Below are 17,580 nucleotides of genomic sequence, written 5' to 3'. Positions count from 1 at the left end.
CCACAATTGTCTAGAAAGTTCTTAATTGGCTCCAGGTGTCTTGATTAGCTTGCCTGTCTTAATTGGTTCTGGCAGGTTCCTGATTGTTCTAGGGCAGCCTCTGCTCTGGTCACTCAGGAAACAGAAATCTGTTCTATCCAGTGGCTAGTAGATCTGCTGAACCTAACTGGCCTGGAGGAAGGAAGGAGATTACTGCTCCTGCTGCTGGGCCTTGGGCTCTTGCTGCTACTGCCAGCGCTCCAGCTGCTCCCCTGGCTGGGCTGGACACCACCCACCCCCCTTCTCTGCTTCCTGGTTGCTAGCTAGCTGCTGGACTCCCCTGCCGTTGGGTGCTGCTACTGCTCCAACTACAGCCCCTTGGGGGGGGCTGCTAGCCTGCTCCCCAGAGGGGGGGAGTGAGGCAGCCCTACCCCAGCCATTGCTACTGCTGCTGTGGACACCACCACCACCACCTGTGAGGGGTCCTCTCTGCCTGCCTGGCCACCGGGCTGCTGCTTGGAGTTGCTGCTGCTGTCTTTGCTGCCTGGGAGCTGCTGGACCCCGAAGGAGGAGGGGATGAGGCCATCTGCTGCTGGGGGAGCGCATGGGGACTCTGCAGACCACTGTGGAGGGGGCCTGAAGGCTAAGTAACTTTTGAACTGTGCTCTTGTGGTGGGGGTTTTGACTGTGTGTGTGGGGACACAGGGAGTGTGGTGGGGAGCCTGCCCCCCATCCATCTGTGTGTCCCCCCATCAACCTGCCCCCCAACACCGTCATCACTGCCCCCTCCACCACCCCCAGTGGACACTTACCATCTGCCTCAAGCTCCGGCCTCTGGGACTGCACTGCTTGCTTGGCCTGACGCGCCCTTTCACCACCTTTTGGGCCTGAAGCAGCAGCCAGCCTGCACTGACTTTGCAAGTGCATGTGGGCACATGTGATTCCCCCCTGATCCTGGACTAACCCCCTTCAGCAAGTCCCTAGTTTTGTCCCTGCTACCTGTCCCTTTTTGCCCTCCCCTTTACCTCAGCACCTTGTTGGCTTCAGTCTGTTTGCCTGCTCCGCCCTCTTCCCTCTGCAGCCTTTGTTTGTTTGCCCCGCCCCTGCCTCTGAAGCTGGCCCCTTGGTTCCCTGTCCTGCCTCCAGCCTGGTTCTCCCCCCTCCCCACGTGGTACCCCTGCCCTGACTGGCCCCTTACTCAGTGCGCCCATGCCCCCTCCCATGCGCTTGTGCCCTTCCCCTGTTTGAGTTTGCCCCGATCTCACTGCACTCCCCTAATGTTGTTATGACCCCCCTCCCCTAGTGCAGCTAGAGGAGCCGGATTCCTATCCTGAGTTGGTGACTGTCCCTCACAAGCCCTTGATAGCCCCCCTGTCCAGCCCATCCCTTTTGGTGCCCTCCTGCCCTGCCCGCAGCCTAGCGGGGAGGTGTGGTTGGCCTGCCTCCCCTTTTCCCTCCTCTCTCTGGTGTTTTTCCCTCCCTCCCTGCTCGTTATGGTGAGGGACACAATGGGTGGGGCCCCTCCAGCAGCCCCAGATACCCCTCCCCCGCCTGCCCCTCCATCACCGCCCCCAAGCCTCTACCTCAACTGCTGCTGCCAAACCACCTGCCACCACCCCCGCCGGGGCACTGGCAGCAGCGGGCACCGGGGTGACCTCCACTGTTGCCATGTCCCTTGCCCCCTCAGATTCTGGGGAAGCCCCCCCAGCTGGCGGGAAGGGCCAGGGTAAGGAGAAGGGACCTGCCAAAAAGACCAGGCCCTCCATGGCAGGGGCAGCCCCCATTGCCGTGGTCCCGCCACCGGCTGCGGCGTCCCTCCCCTCTGCTCCCTCCACCAGCTCTGCGGGTGTCCCTCCCTTGGCCCCCAGGGCGTATGCCCAGGTGGCAGCAGTCTCTCCATCTACTGCTACATCATCTCTCCCGCCCACCGCCTCCACTAACAGCTATAGCGGCCGGGGCCCCTTTCCCACCATGACCAGGAAGCATGGCGTCCGTTGCCTCCTGGTCCCCGCCTCGCCCCACGTGGAGACACACGTGCAGGTGTTGGCGAGGGTGGTAGGACCCACGGCTATCGTGGCGGCCTCCAAAATGTACGGGAAGGTCGTCTTATTCCTGGCATCAGAGGCCGCCACCCAGGAGGCGGTGGAGAAGGGCCTGGTGGTGCGGGGCATGTTTGTACCCCTGGAGCCGCTGGACGACCTGGGCGTCCACCTGGTCCCGACCTCCGTCCCTCCCTTCCTTCCCAATGCCGCCCTATTACCCACCCTTTCGACCCTCGTGGGCGTGGGGTGACCGACCTCCTTCCCGGGCAGGGAACCCACTGAAGATGCCGTGGCTACTATGCTGGCAGTGGTGCCGGAGCCCAGTGTCATGGAGGGCCTCTTCCCCACCCCCAGCTCCCTGAGCTCGATCGAAAGGGGCCATTTCCCAGCGGCCTGGCTACTGGGGTCCAGGATCCTGCCTTTGCCCCTCTCCCTGACTCTGCACCCGACCCCTGCTCTGCTCCTACTCTGGACCCCTGCCCTGCCCTTGATGTCAACCCTGTCCCTGTCTCCTCCACCTCCTGTGATATCATTGCCGCCCCTGGGGCCGTCATCTCCTCACTCCTAGAGGATTGCCCACAGGGAGTGGCCTCTCTATTTCCCAGTCCTGACTCACCAGGTGCTGCTATCTTCCCTCTGCTGTCCCCAATCAAGCTGGGGTTTGAGGGGGGCTGCATGGTGCCAGCCCATCGGGCACCACGTCGGGTCCACCCCTTGCCTGCCCGTTTCTGTGGGCCACGGGGCTGTGTCAGTGGTCCCTCCGGAGGAAAGCCGGGGGCTAGTGACCCCAGCTCCCCATATGCTGCGAGAGGAGCTGCGGGAGTTCCTTGAGGACATCCGGGGCTCCCGTAACAAGGTTCAGCTCACTCTCCATCAAATCCTCCGGGCCACGAGGGCCCTCATGGGGGAGGGTAAAAGGACTGGGAAGCAGGCCGCCGCGGCCTACCAGCGGGTCCATCTCTTCCATGACTTCTTACTCACCTACGGAGTAGGTCACAGATTGTTGCGCGGCCCGTTGAGAGCCGCGAGCATCCCTGCCAGCGAGGATCCCCCCCAGCCTTCCTCATGGCACCTCTCACCATCGCAATGTTGAACACCCAGGGCTGTAGGATGGGTCTCCGCAGGTGCCAGGTGCTCCCCTTCCTTCGGGAGGGGGGGTACTCTGTGGTTTTCCTGCAGTAGACGCATACGGATCCGGCCACCGAAGATAGCTGGCGGCTGGAATGGGGGGACAGGGTCTACTTTAGTCATCTCACAGTTCGTGCAGCTGGAGTGGCGACCCTGTTCTCCCACAACCTACGGCCCGAGGTGCTGGGGGTTGCCGGAGGGGCCCATATGGAGGGGCGCGTGGTCAATCTTGTCAACGTCTATGCTCCGACATTGGGCCCGGAGCAGCTGCGTTTCTTTCAGCAGGCGTCCGCGTTCCTTGGCACCTAGGATCCTCGTGAGTGGCTGGTCCTGGGTAGGGACTTTAATACTACCCTCGAAGAGTGGGACTGCTCAGGGACCGAGCAGTGCCTGGCCGCTGTGGACGTCCTCCGGGAGATAGTCGACCATCACTCCTTGGTGGACGTCTGGCACAACCACCACCCGGACGACATCTCGACATTCACATTTTGTCAGGGTGGAGGCCCATCTGTGGCGCCGCTCCCGGTTGGACCGCATCTACTTATCACATTTCCACCTTTGACGGGCCCACTCCTCCAGCATCCAGCCGGCCCCATTCTCCGATCATCATTTAGCCAGCGTGACGGTCTCTCTCTGTGCAGAGAGGCCGGGGCTGGCCCACTGGCATTTTAACAACAGCTTGTTGGAGGATGTGGGCTTCGTGGCAACCTTCCGGGAGTTCTGGCTGGCGTGGTGAGGGCAGCGGCGTGCCTTTCCCTCGGTGCGGTGATGGTGGGATCTGGGGAAGGTGCGCGCCCGGCTCGTCTGCCGTGACTACACCCGGGGCGCCAGCCGATGGAGGGATGCAGTGATAGGACAGTTGGAACGGGAGGTGTTAGAGCTGGAGAGGTGTCTGGCCGCCAGCCCCAAGGATCCATCCCCCTATGGGCGTGCTGGGAGAAGCGGGAGGAGCTTAAGGACCATCGGGCCCAGGGTGCCTTTGTTCAATCCCGCATCTGCCTCCTTCGGGAGATAGATCACGGCTCCCGCTGCTTCTACACCTTAGAGAAAAAGAGGGGGGCCAGGAAGCATGTCACCTGCCTCCTAGCAGTGGACGGCACCCCCCTCACGGATCCAGCAGAGATGTGCGGGAGGGTCAGGCCTGTTCTCCCCGGATCTGACTGATCCTAATGCTTGCAGAGTGCTCTGAGATAAACTCCCGATGGTCAGCGTGGGCGACTGAGACCAGCTAGAGCTGCCTCTCACTCTGGCCAAGTTCTCGGAAGCCCTCCGCCGCATGCCCACCAATAAATCTCCGGGCATGGACGGGCTGACCATGGAGTTCTACCGTGTGTTCTGGGACATCCTCGGCCCAGACCTAGTCACCGTCTGGGCTGAGTCTCTGCAGAGCGGGGTCCTCCCTCTTTTGTGCAGGCGAGCTGTGCTCGCCTTATTGCCAAAGAAGGGGGACCTCCATGATTTACAAAATTGGCGTCCCGTCTCGCTTCTCAGCACGGACTATAAGGTTGTAGTGAAAGCCATCTCGCTGCGGCTAGGGTCCGTGCTGGCGGACGTGATCCACCCAGACTAGACCTACACCGTCCCGGGCTGCACCATCTTCGACAACCTGTATCTGGTCCAGGACCTCTTGGAACTCGGGTGTAGGGACGGTCTGTCATTCGCTCTCCTGTTCCTGGATCAGGAGAAGGCGTTCGACAGGGTGGACCACGGGTATCTCCTGAGCATTCTGCAAGCGTTTGGCTTCGGACCCCAGTTTGTGGGTTTTCTCCAGGTGCTGTACGCCTCCACAGAGTGTCTGGTCAGGCTCAACTGGACCCTGACCGAACCAGTCAGCTTCGGGCGAGGAGTACAGCAGGGGTGCCCCCTCTCGGGTCAGCTGTACACTCTGGCGATCGAGCCCTTCCTTTGTCTCCTCCGCAGGAGGTTGATGGGGTTGGTGCTGCGGGAGCTGGAGCTGCAGCTGGTCCTGTCAGCATATGCCGACGATGTGCTCCTCGTGGTCCAGGACACGGGAGACTTGGCATGGGTGGAGGCTTGCCAGGCTGTTTACTCGGCAGCCTCCTCCGCCCGGGTCAACTGGGTCAAGAGCTCTGGCTTGGTGGTAGGGGACTGGCGGCAGGCGAGCTCCCTCCCACCTGCGCTTCAGGCCATCCAGTGGAGCGCAGGTCCGCTGCTCTATCTGGGTGTTTACCTTTCTGCCACGCATCTGTCTCTGCCGGAGAACTGGCACGGTTTAGAGGGCAGGGTGGTAGAGCGGCTCCAGAGATGGACAGGACTATTGGTGTGTCTCCCTTCGAGGGAGGGCACTGGTGCTTAATCAACTAGTCCTGTCCATGCTCTGGCACCGCTCAACACCCTGATCCCGGCCCCAGATTTCCTGGCCAACCTCCGGACGTTGATTCTGGAGTTCTTCTGGTCAGGACTGCACTGGGTCTCTGCAGGGGTTCTCCATCTACCCCTGGAGGAGGGAGGGCAGGAGTCTCTGCACTCAGGTCCATGTCTTCCGCCTGCAGGCCCTGCAGAGGCTTCCTTATGGTGCAGGTAGTCCGGCATGGAGCATACTGGCGCATGCCTTCCTGCGCTGCTTCCGAGGGCTCCGATATGACCGGCAGTTCCTTTACTTCCATCCAAGAGGTCTTCTGCGAGACCTCTCCGGGCTGCTAGTCTTCTACCAGGACCTCCTCCGGACCTGGAAACTGTTCACAGCAACCAGGTCTGTGGAGGCCTCCATGGGGGAAGATCTCCTCGCGGAGCCCCTGCTACACAACCCCCACCTCCGTGTGCAGGCGGCAGAGTCCCCCTCGGTGCGCCAGAGGTTGGTCCTGGCAAAAGTCACCAGAGTCGGAGACCTCCTGGACTACGACCGGGGAGGCTGGCTGGATCCCCTGACACTCGCTCAACGCATGGGGCTCTCCCGACCTCGTACTCCCCTGCGTGTACTTCAGGAGGTGAGGGCCACTTTGCCGCCCGCTGCTCGGGTCTACCTCGACCGGGTCCTATGGGAGGGCGTGCCCTGCCCACCTTCCACCTCAGGCCCTCCGGACCTTTTCATCGGGTCCCTGCCCCGTGGACCTGACCACCCCCCCCCCCCCGCCCCTTTACCGTGAGCCGGCTACGCGAGCTACAGCCAGTCCGTTTCCAGACCACGCCAAGGAAACATCTATACACGCTCATGCTCCACACCCTTCACATCCTCACCCTTGCGTCCCGCCCCGACACACAGTGGCGGGACCTCCTGCCAGCTCTAGAGGGTGAGGAGCCCCAGTGGGACAGCCTATATTCCACCTTGGTCCCGAGGCCCGCTGGGGACATCAGTTGGCGGCTCCTTTGTGGGGCTATGAGCATGGGTGTGTACTTGGTGCGGTTCACCCCGATCGCGGACACCTGCCCCTTTTGCCGTGTGAGGGGAAACCCTGGCGCACATCTACCTGGAGTGCGCCAGGCTGCAGCCCCTATTCCGGCTCCTCACGAATATTTTGTTAAGATTTTGGTTGCACTTTTCCCTTCACCTCCTTATCTATGCACTCCCTGTCCGTGGCCCCACTAAGTCTCAGGACCTCCTGGTCCACCTCCTCCTGGCCCTGGCTAAAGTGGCCATCTATAAAACCAGCGTGAGGAGGTTGGCCTATGGAGTCTCCTGGGACTGTGGGGCCTATTTCTGATTCTCCGTCTGTTCACGCCTCTGGGCAGCGTCCACTGACTCCCTTGACGCCTTTGAGGAGCAGTGGTTGCTGTCCGGGGTTCTCTCCTTGGTGTCCCTGTCCGGTTCCCTTCATTTGACCCTTTGACCGGACTCCTGTTCCTGTTGTTCATTAGTTGTCCCCCGTAATTATTTGGTTTTGCAGGTCCTGTGGACCTCCCTCTTAGGCTGGGGGGGGATCCTTCCTGGATCCCAATACGACTCCTCTGCTGTACCCAACTGGCCTGGAGGAAGGAGGGAGATGGCTGCTGCTGGGCCTTGGGCTCTTGCTGCTGCTCTCACCACTCCAGCTGCTCCCCCTGACTGGGCTGGACACCACTCACCCCCCCTTCTCTGCTACCTGGTTGCTGGCTAGCTGCTGAACGCCCCGCACCCTTGGGTGCTGCTACTGCTCCAACTACTGCCCCTTGCGGGGGGCAGGCAGCCCACTGTCCAGGAGAAGCGGGGCAAGCAGAAGGCTTGAGCTCTGCTCCTTTCCATAAATGCGGAAGCCCCCCGGAAGACCAGAAAGGGGGGCACCGAGGCCGAGCCTTCTGCCTTGCCCGTTCCATCTCCCGGTACCGCCTGGGGAAGACATCGCAGCATGGGAGGGCAGTACCGCCCGTCCATTGGAGTCCCTTCCCTCCAAGGCTCCTGATGGAGCCCCTCCTGCTCCGTTTTCAGCTGGAGCCCCTGTGAGCCCTGAGGCGAGTGTCGCTTCGGGCAGTGGCGGGGAGACCTCTGGGATGGTGGAAGGAGAGCTCCCCTCCATCTACGAGGAGATCGAGGCTCTGGGTCTGACCCCAGTCACCCAGGGGGAGGACGACCCTCTGCCAGCGGGTCTCCATCTGAGCGACGTCACCCTAGCCACCCTTTCTCCATGCTCCCTCCCCCACTTCCTGGATCTCAATAAGACCAGACTCCTGTACCCTACTGGTCTGGGTCTGTCACAATGCCAAGTTTAATATTAAAAATGTAACACTGAAATTAAGGAGTTGATATTAAAGTTGTGATTTATCTCCTAAGATATTAGAAGATAATATATTGCCCAAAATCTAATGAGGGTGACTTTCAAATACACAAAGGGAGTTATTGGGTTTCAATGGGAATTTTGGATGTCTTTGGGGGAAAAAAATCTCCCTCTATTGCTTTTGAGACTCATATGAGATTATATTTTTGAGAGGGAAAAAATGAGAGGGCTAATCAGATGACTCTATTTCCTTTATATTAAAAAAATGCTTGGAAGACATCCTGGGCCAAATTGTGTAACTGATGTAATTGGAAGTGGTGAGGGTGGTGTAGAGTTGTCCTGTCCCATGGGATTGTGTTTTAGGGGCCTGTTGCCTTCTTCTGCTCCCTGAAATGGCTCTAGAGCAGGGGTGGGCAAACTTTTTGGCCTGAGGGCCACATCAGGTTTCTGAAATTGTATGGTGGGCCAGTTAGGGGAGGCTGTGCCAGGTGTGGCCCAGTCCCCACCTCTATTTGCCCCCTGCCCCCTTTTTCTCACCCCCTGACTGCCTCCCTGGGACTCCTGCCCATCTAACCCCCCTCCATCCCCTGACAGCCCCCCTGGGACCTCTGCCCTATCCACCCCTCTTTGTCCCCTGACCACCCCCAGACCTCCTGCCCCGACTGCCCCCTGCCACCGCATCCAACCCCCCCCTCTCATTCCTGACTTCCCCCTGGGACTCCTGCCCCATCCAACCCCCCCTCTTCCTGACCCTCTGACCGCCCCGACCCCTATTCACACCCCTGCCCCCTGACAACCCCCCTGACAACTGCCCTCTATCCAACCCCCTCCACCCCCTTACTGCGCTGCCTGGAGGACTGGTGGCTGGCGCTGCTACAGCCGTGCGACCCAGAGCACCAGGACAGGCAGCCATGCCACCCGGCTGGAGCCAGCCACACCAGAGCAGCGCATCAGGCCATGGCTGTGCAGCTGTGCTGCCCGGTAAGAGCTCACAACCCTGCCGCCCAGAGCATTGCACTGGGGGGAGGGGCCAGGGGCTAGCCTTCCAGGCCAGGAGCTCAGGGGCCGGGCAGGAGGGTCCCGTGAGTCGGATGTGGCCTGTGGGATGCAGTTTGCCCACATCTCGAGGTCATTGCAAAGAAGATGAGGGAATGGAGGATCCATGACCCAGCAAAATGGCCCTGCCTCGTCTCCATTCCATTTCCCCCAACAACATAATGAGGGAGCAGTCTCCAAAAATATTGAGGCAGGCCCCCAAAATCATCAGATTGGCTTAAAAATAATAATTTGGGGTCTCTCTTTTTTTTTTTGACTTCTGAGCCTTGTACTCCATTCTTATATTTTTTGTACACAACCATGAGGTCTAGAAACTTGCTTTTTAAAAAAAATGAAAACTGGGATTCTCACACAACAACAAGACTCCAGGAGCTGGGACTTTAAGAAAAATACCAGATATTTCAAAGTTGGTAATAAAATCTCAAGAGGTGGCAACACTGGTGTGTGTTCCCCTAGTGAAAGGATGGGTATTGTACATGCTCTTTGCAAGGAGAGGGTCAGGGGAAGGTTCTTGTATCCTCAACCATCTGCACCTGTGTTAAAGCCAGAAACAGTCTGACCTTATAAATTCTGATGTGACAGCAGTAAATAATTAGGGAGTCACTTCCTTTGGACACTGAACAAGGACCTTTTATTATTATATGGAAAAGAGTATGATCCCGAAAGCTCCTCTATCTCTTTCCACATTACTGTAAAACTTCTGCCCAGAACATTCTCCTGCCCTGCTTCCTGATGGAGTTTTAAAGAAACACTACATATATTCTCAGCTAAGCCAATTCCTGCCCAGTATAATGAAGCATTCTGGGAACATGACCTGGGGGCAGATCCTCAGCTTATATAAATCATCATAGTTCCATTGAGGTCAATTCAATGAAGATATGACAATTGATACCAGCTGAGGACCTTCCCTGCGGAAACCTCTCTCCCTCTCCCAGCACAACTGCATGGCAGCAGGGTGGGATTCTAATCCAGTGCTCAGGCAAGTAGTAAAAGGGGATTTTGATCTTGTACCTGTGAGGGCAGATGACTGTCAGTCAGGGGTCATATTAAGGCCCTCACCCCCTTTGTGTGTGCTATGATATGGGGCATAATATTGGAGTGCAACAAACGCTGCTCTTTTTCAAGAGCAGCAGTAAACTACCCCATTCTGTTTTCACCCATTTGCTGGCTCTGAGCCATCCTGCGTCATAATGAAGAATGTTTCCACTGTATGCCATGAAGTTGTCCCTGCTTCATTTCCTCCCTACCCTGCAACAGGGCTCAGAAATGTCAGAATAGGATTTAACATGACATGAAAGCTACTATGGAACAGGTAGGATGACTTGTCGTGGTAGCAGAACAAGAGTTGAACTTGGATTCAGTCATTTTTCAGTAGCCTGATTAAACTCTGATCTCTAGCTCCAAATGCACTGTCAGCATAATTTAGCAGCAGCCAGCACCCACTGAGCAATTTCAGACCCACATTAGGCTGCAGATTTTAGCTTTATGTCAATGTAATCTGTCTTCAGATGTCAAAGGTATAAAGAAAATAACATTTGTAATTGATATGGTTCACTTATGAAAGCTATTTTTTCACCTTTCTTTTTAATCTAAAAACCTAAATATTTCAGGATATTGTGCCACAAATATGATTAACCCCTTTCGTGCTGAGACAGTGGACTCTCATGAACCAAAGTGTTCTAACACAGCAGCAATTAATTATTCATGGAAAAGATCCTCATGTCCCACTCTGCTGGGCACTGGCGAGGCCCTAGCTGGAGTACTGTGTCCACTTCTGGGTGCCCTATTTTAAGAAAAATGCGGACAAATAGGAGAAAGTCCAGAGGAGAGCAAAATATGAGAAAAGGTTTAGAAAATCTTCTCCACGAGGAAAGGCTAAACTGAGTATGTTTAGTCTTGAGAAAAGAAGACTGAGAAGAGAACTGACAACAGTCTTCAAGTATGTGAAGGGCTGTTATGAAGAGGATAGTGATCAGTTGTTCTCCGTATTCACTGAAAGTAAGACCAGAAATAATGGGCTTAGCCTCTATCAAAGGAAATAGAGGTTAGATATAAGGAAAAACTTTCTAACTAATTAAGCACTGGAATAGACTTAGGAGGGAGGTTGTGGAATCCCTGTTACTGGAGGTTTTTAAGAACAGCTTAGGCAAACATCTGTCAGGGGTGGTCTAGGTTTACCTGATCCTGCCTCAGATCAGGCAGCTGGATTAGATAACCTCTTGAGGTCCCTGCCAGTCCTACATTTTTATGATTCAAAGACATGCAGAACTAAGTTTGCATGCCCTTTGGCATGCTAGACATAAGCACACAACTACGTTTAAGGGCTTGTCTACATAGGGAGCAATGCCTTATTGATTAAATCCCTATGTAGATGCTCTTGTTCCGGAGTAATGCCTTAACTGAATTAGGGGCTTGGCTACACTTGCGAGTTAGAATGCATTAAAGCAGCCCCGGGCACCCTAGCTCACTACCCATCCACACTGGCAAGGCATGTAGAGTGCTCTGACTCTGCGGCTAGAGTGCTCTGGTACTCCACCTTGGCGAGAAGATTAATGCTTGGTGTGCCTTGGCTGAAATGCCTGGATGTCAGTGTGAATGAGGTGTTGCATTACTGTGCTCTGATCAGCCTCCGGAAACATCCCATAATCCCCTTAAGTCAAGTGGCCACTCATCTCACTGTTTTGAACTCGCTGTAGGAATGTGGATATGCCCTTTGAAAGCTCCTTCTCTAACAACGGGCTGCTTATCTGCTCCGAGACAAAGCAACCATTAGTGTGGAATGCTGTGTGTGTGTGTGTGTGTGTGTGTGTGTGTGAGAGAGAGAGAGAAAGAGAGGGGGTTCTTCTGCTGTCTGAACTTACAAGACAGCATGCAGACATGCCCTCAGCCCCCCCAAAACCCACTCTCCCCCCCACATACACACAACACACTCCCTGTCACACTCCGCCCACCGTCCCATTTGAAAAGCACGCTGCAGCCACTTGCATGCTGGGATAGCTACCACAATGTACTGCTCTCTGTGGCTGTTGCAAGAGCTGCTAATGGGGCCACACCAGTGCTCTTGTAGCTGTCAGCGTGGACAGACTGCAGCGCTTTCCCTACTGTGCTCTACGAAGGCTGGTTTAACTCAAAGCGCTCTACATCTGCAAGTGGAGCCATGCCCTAGCTTAATTCATTTAGTTTATAAAGTACTCTTATTCCAGAAATACGATGTCCACACAGGGAGTCTATCAAGAACGGCTATTCTGCTGCTTTTAATTCACATACTACCTTACTCTGAGGTAAATTCTCAATGTAAACAAGCCCCGAGTCTAGGGTTGCCAGGCATCCAGTTTTTGACTGGAATGCCCAGCCGAAAAGGGACTCTGGCGGCTCCAGTCAGCACCACCGACCGGGCTGTTAAAAGTCCGGTCGGTGTTCTGTGGGGCTAAGGGAGGCTAGCCCCTGCCTGTCCTGGCTCCGGGCTGCAACCCAGAAGCGACCAGCAGGTCTGGCTCCTAGGGGGGCAGGGAACTCCAAACGCTGTCCCCGCCTTGAGCACCGGCTCCACACTCCTATTGGCCAGGAACCGCGGCCAATGGAAGCTGCGGGGGCAGTACCTGCAGGCAAGAGCAGTGTGCAGAGCCTCCTGGCCCCCAAGCCTAGAAGCAGGACCTGCTGGCTGCTTCCAGAGTGCAGCGTCGAGCCTGGACAGGCAGGGAGCCTGTCTTAACCCCCCCGCGCTGCTGATCGGGAGCTGTCCGAGGTAAATCTGAGCCCCAGCCCTGAGGCCCCCCAAACCCAGAGCACCCTCCTGCACCCCAACCCCCTGCCTCCACCCACAGTCCCCTCTCACACTCGGAATCCCTTGGCCCAGATCCCCAGCCTGGAGCCCCCTCCTGTACCCCAAATGCCAGAGCTAGTACCCCCCAGCCCATACCCCTTCCCATACCCCAACCCCCTGCCTCAATCCACAGCCCCCTCCCATACTCGGAATCCCTCTGCCCCACCCTGGAGCCCATACCCCCAGTTAGAGCCCTCACCCCCTCCCGCACCCCAACCTCCTGTCGCAGCCCAGTGAAAGTGAGTGAGGGTGGGAAAGAATGAACCACTGAGGGAGGGGAAATGTAGTGAGCAGGGGGCAGGGCCTCAGGGAAGGGGTGGGGCAGAGGGTGTGGTCTCAGGGAAGGGGCGGGGCTGGAGGTGTTCAGCTTTGTGCAATTAGAAAGTTGGCAACCCTACCTGAGTCAAGTCTATGCATGTTTCTATTTGCATGTACATAATCCCAATTTATTTTTCAGAGTTGGTGTGGAGAATGAGGGACTTGCTTGATATTACCTTGCCTGACTGCCAGGAGTTAAATCATTGGAGGCTGTTACTGGAGAATCCCACAGGAAATGAAATAATGACAAAGATAAGGCTCCTTGAGGAAACAGTGCCTGGACCATCAATGGGAAGAAACTACTTATCTGGCTCCATCCAGGCTAGAAAGGTTTACTCTTTCCAATGCTGGGCCTGGGACCAAGGGGAAATTAAAGCCTCAAAGACCCTAGAAAATGAGGGGGTTTGGGTGAGGTAGACAAGGCTATCCATGGTGTTTCAGTGAAAACTCAGACTCACTGAGACACAGACAGGTGTGTGTGCTGTGAGCAGGACAGGCTGCCTCTTCCAAATCCGAGATGGAAATAAGTCGGCCTTCCCTGAGCAATGGATAAAGAGGTTAAACTTAGGTAAGGAAGTATACATCTAGGTCTTTCGTTATGTTAACCTTTTTTTTCTGAATGCTTTGTGCCTTTGTGTGAATGAATAGAGAAAGCTTTGTTTTGACTTTGCTGTTCTTTTGCTGCTGCAAACGTATACGGTCACAGGTTCATGAAAGAAAACTATTACAGGTGCCAAGACCAAGCTGGGTATGTGTCGTCAGCAAGGTTAGGTATGAGGGGGCTGAAATTCAGAGATCCAAGTCTCAGTGATCGGTTCCACCCAGCGTGAGATGCAAGAAAGCCAGGCCTGTCACCTAAGGGGGACACTCAAGAGGGACCAAAGGGGTCTCAGAGCCAGTTTGCCCTGTAGCTATGACAACTGGGGAAGAAATTGTGAAGAATCTTAAATTTCAGTCTTACATTCAGCAAGTTTTGGAAAAACATGAATTTTCATTTATTCAAATTGTTTTCAAAAATATTTTACGAAAACATTCTTTTTCAGAATTGTTCTTTTGCCCTCCATTACCTTTTCTTTCTCTCTCTCTCTCTCTCTCTCTCTTTTTTCTTTTCATCACTGAAAATTTGGGAGGTGGGGAGTAGTAGGAAATTGTAGGGCAGGGAGAGGAAAAAAGATCAATAAAACAACAGAGAACAGATTTTCAAATTTTGTCAATAAAATGGGAAATCTTGAATCAACAATTTATTTTCAAACATTTCCACTTCTGAAAAAAAGGTGAAAATGTTCCATTTGAAAAATTTCAGCCACATCTGTTTCTTTCACAATGTTTACAAGAAAGAAGATAACAATTAGAGCTGAGTGAATAATGTATTTTTCACTTTGCTGTTAAATTATTTTTGGGTCAAACTGAAAAATGAAATGTTGACATTTTGATATACCAAAAATTTTATTTGGCCTGAATCTAAATATCTTCTTTCATGTTCAAGCATTTTTTTTTTTTTAAAAAGTTCATTAGTTTTTGTTCAATGTCTTTGAATTGAAAAATCAAAATGTTTTAGTTCAGAAATGAAAGATTCTGAATTTTTTCCTCCTCCAAATGAAACAATTTGGTGATCTTGACACAAACGTGCGACATGTTTCAATGTCACTGAATCTGCTTTCTCTTCCCGCCCCCCCCCCAAGATCTTGATTGAAAACATTTGCGCAGCTCTAATAAAAATAACAGTAATTCAAATATACATCTTAGGCGTATCCTCCACTAAGCTTATCAATGTATCCTGCCTCCCCTGAGGGTATGTCTACTCTTTGAGCTGGGACATGACTCCAAGCTCAAGGAGACATCCCTGCCCTTAACTCTGAATGAGCTAGCATGCTTAAGAATAGAGTGTAGCTTTGACGGCATGAGTGGCAGGATGGGCTAGCCATCCAGCGTAATGTCTAGTATCTCCATTGGGTACATTTGTGGGGTGGCTAGTCCCTTCCCTTGCTTGTGTTGCTATGGGTACATTCTATTTTTGGTCCACGAGCTTGATCAGAAAAGGTACAGCTATGTCTCCTCAAGCTGGAAATTATACCCCATCTTGAAGTTGTGTTCAGACTGTAAGGTGTTTGGAATTGAGTCTGTTTGCATTTTGTGTCTTAAATGGTCCCGAGGACACTGTCAGTACTCAATAAATAAATATAAGAAGAATAATAATGCCTTTTGGTAAAAGGAAGTGCTTGAAGGACCTGAAGGCTGAGCAATGGTGGACTAGTCAAATAAGGTTCAAGCCAGAGGGTTTGCATAGAAAAAGCCCAAGAAATGAGAATGGGAGAAAAGCATCACTGAGATGGTTATTTGCATGACTTTAGTGCAGAGAAGGGGGAAAATAAGAGAGAAAATGGAAAAGTAAATAACACCCTCTTCCCAAACATGTCTTTGAATACATTGCCAACAAACTAGATATGGGTGAAAGAATTGCCTTAGTATAATCTGTATTTCAAAGAAGGATTTGATAGCGTGTGACATGACAGATTGACTTTTAAGATCAAAAACATAGCTTACAGGAAGAACTATTGAAATGGATTACAATTTGGCTTAGGGCCAGGAACCAGAGGGTGTCCATGAAAGAGAGAAATTCAGGGTGAGGATGAGTAACAAATGGGGTCAGTATTATAAGACCACTTTTGATTAATCTTGAATGTGGGTGATCTTGACGAAGGTGAAATTTCAAAAGAGGCTTGCAAAGTGCTAATCACACAAAACTAGAATGTGGCAGCCAAATATAACTAAACAGAACAAAAAGCTCAGAAGGATGTGTTTAAGTTTAGCATAAGGGTGAACAAGTGGTTCATACAGTTCAATGCATGGCATGGAATATAGTGACAACAGTTCAAAGCACTGCAGTTAAAAGGTGATGTAGAAGGAACCAAAATATTTCAGAGATTTCAGGGTGTCAGTAATAAAGAAAGCTTACTTGGTTAAGGAAAAAAGAGGGAGACATCAGGCCTAATCTAAATTAGATATAAAATCTTGTCTAAAAATAGGTTAGCTAATAGGCAAAGTATATTTAAATCTTAACTAGTAGAGAATGGGTGTAACCCATACTAACCCAAAAGGCTCCTTGTCTCTCTCTAGTGGCCATCCAACACAAAGATGCTTAAGTGAGTCAGTTTATGATGAGTCCCCTAATCTCAAGCAGTAGTTAATTAGGATTTAGATTCAGCAATCCTAGGTTCAATCCCCCAAAATGCTCCAGCTGGAGGCATTGGTATACGAACATGAGTATTTTAAAATTTTGTTTTATAAACTGTGCTTTAGACAGTCACTAGTCAAACAATTTATGTTTAAGCCATGTTAGCAAGTACCATTTTTAAACCATGCTAAAATGTTTTTATACTCTGGCTAGCTGGAGACTGGGGAAAACTGAAGTCAAGGGACATTCTGTCTGATCAGAGGGAGTGAAATTCAGGACTGGGGTCCTTATTCCTGTTCAAGTCCCTTTGAATCTTGGGTTATTAGAAAATATTCAGAGTTTTTGTTAATGCATCAGTGAAATCTGGTAGAGAGCAATCCTGCCTGGGTAGAAAGGTGGACTGGTTGATCTAATACAGTAGGTCATTTCAATCTCTAGCTTCCACGATTCAGATAAGATCCCAAAAATTGAGATGCTTATCCAAAGTCTCTCCATCTCTCGTTGGCAGCCCCAAGAGGTGCAATGTCATAAGAACAGGTTTTCTCATGAGACTTCTAGTATTTCCTATGAGAGATGCGCCTGGATCCGAATACCTAGATGGGCCTGGATCCAAACATCCGCTGAACTTGGAGGATGTTCAGATCTGTATATGAACTTTGCAGCTTGCCTATTTCTTCTTGCTTCTGGTCATTAAGCAGAAAATACTACTAAACCAGACTTTCTTAGGGTATTTTAATGTTTCTGGTTAATAGCTGGAAACACAGACAGGCAAGAAACTCTGTGGGAGGCAAAAATTAATTTTTTCGGACCTCAGAAAAGATTTGATTCTGCTTTCATTTTTTCCAAGCAAGTTTGTCTGTCTTTAATGTTAATGCAAATAGTGTAATGCAGTTGACTTGTAAATGCATGACTTCTATGAAAAAGTGTGTATATATAGCCTGTGGCACCTTAGAGACTAACCAATTTATTTGAGCATAAACTTTTGTGAACTACAGCTCCTAACCCTAAGCTGTAGCTCACGAAAGCTTATGCTCAAATAAATTGGTTAGTCTCTAAGGTGCCACAAGTACTCCTTTTCTTTTTGCGAATACAGACTAACACGGCTGTTACTCTGAAACCTATATATAGCCTGAGTTCCAAAATCAATGTAGTAAACTCTGGATCCTACATTCCAAGCTTTATTGCTGCTTTGACACATCTTCAGGTAAGACAAAGAGTCTATTACTTCAGACTTTGTAAATCACATTAAACACAACAATTTACATATTGTTGCAAATGTATAAAATCCATATTCCCCCATCATGTTTAATTGTCATGATTAATAAAAATCTTGTAGGGTATGTTTACCAGGAAATCCAGTGTTTTATACTACATATGTCAGATCTCTGGTTTTGTTTAATTTAACACAGA

This window comes from Eretmochelys imbricata, chromosome 11, assembly GCF_965152235.1.
Source record: "Eretmochelys imbricata isolate rEreImb1 chromosome 11, rEreImb1.hap1, whole genome shotgun sequence".
NCBI classification, from domain to species: Eukaryota; Metazoa; Chordata; order Testudines; family Cheloniidae; genus Eretmochelys; species Eretmochelys imbricata.
This window is presented reverse-complemented; position numbering follows the sequence as displayed.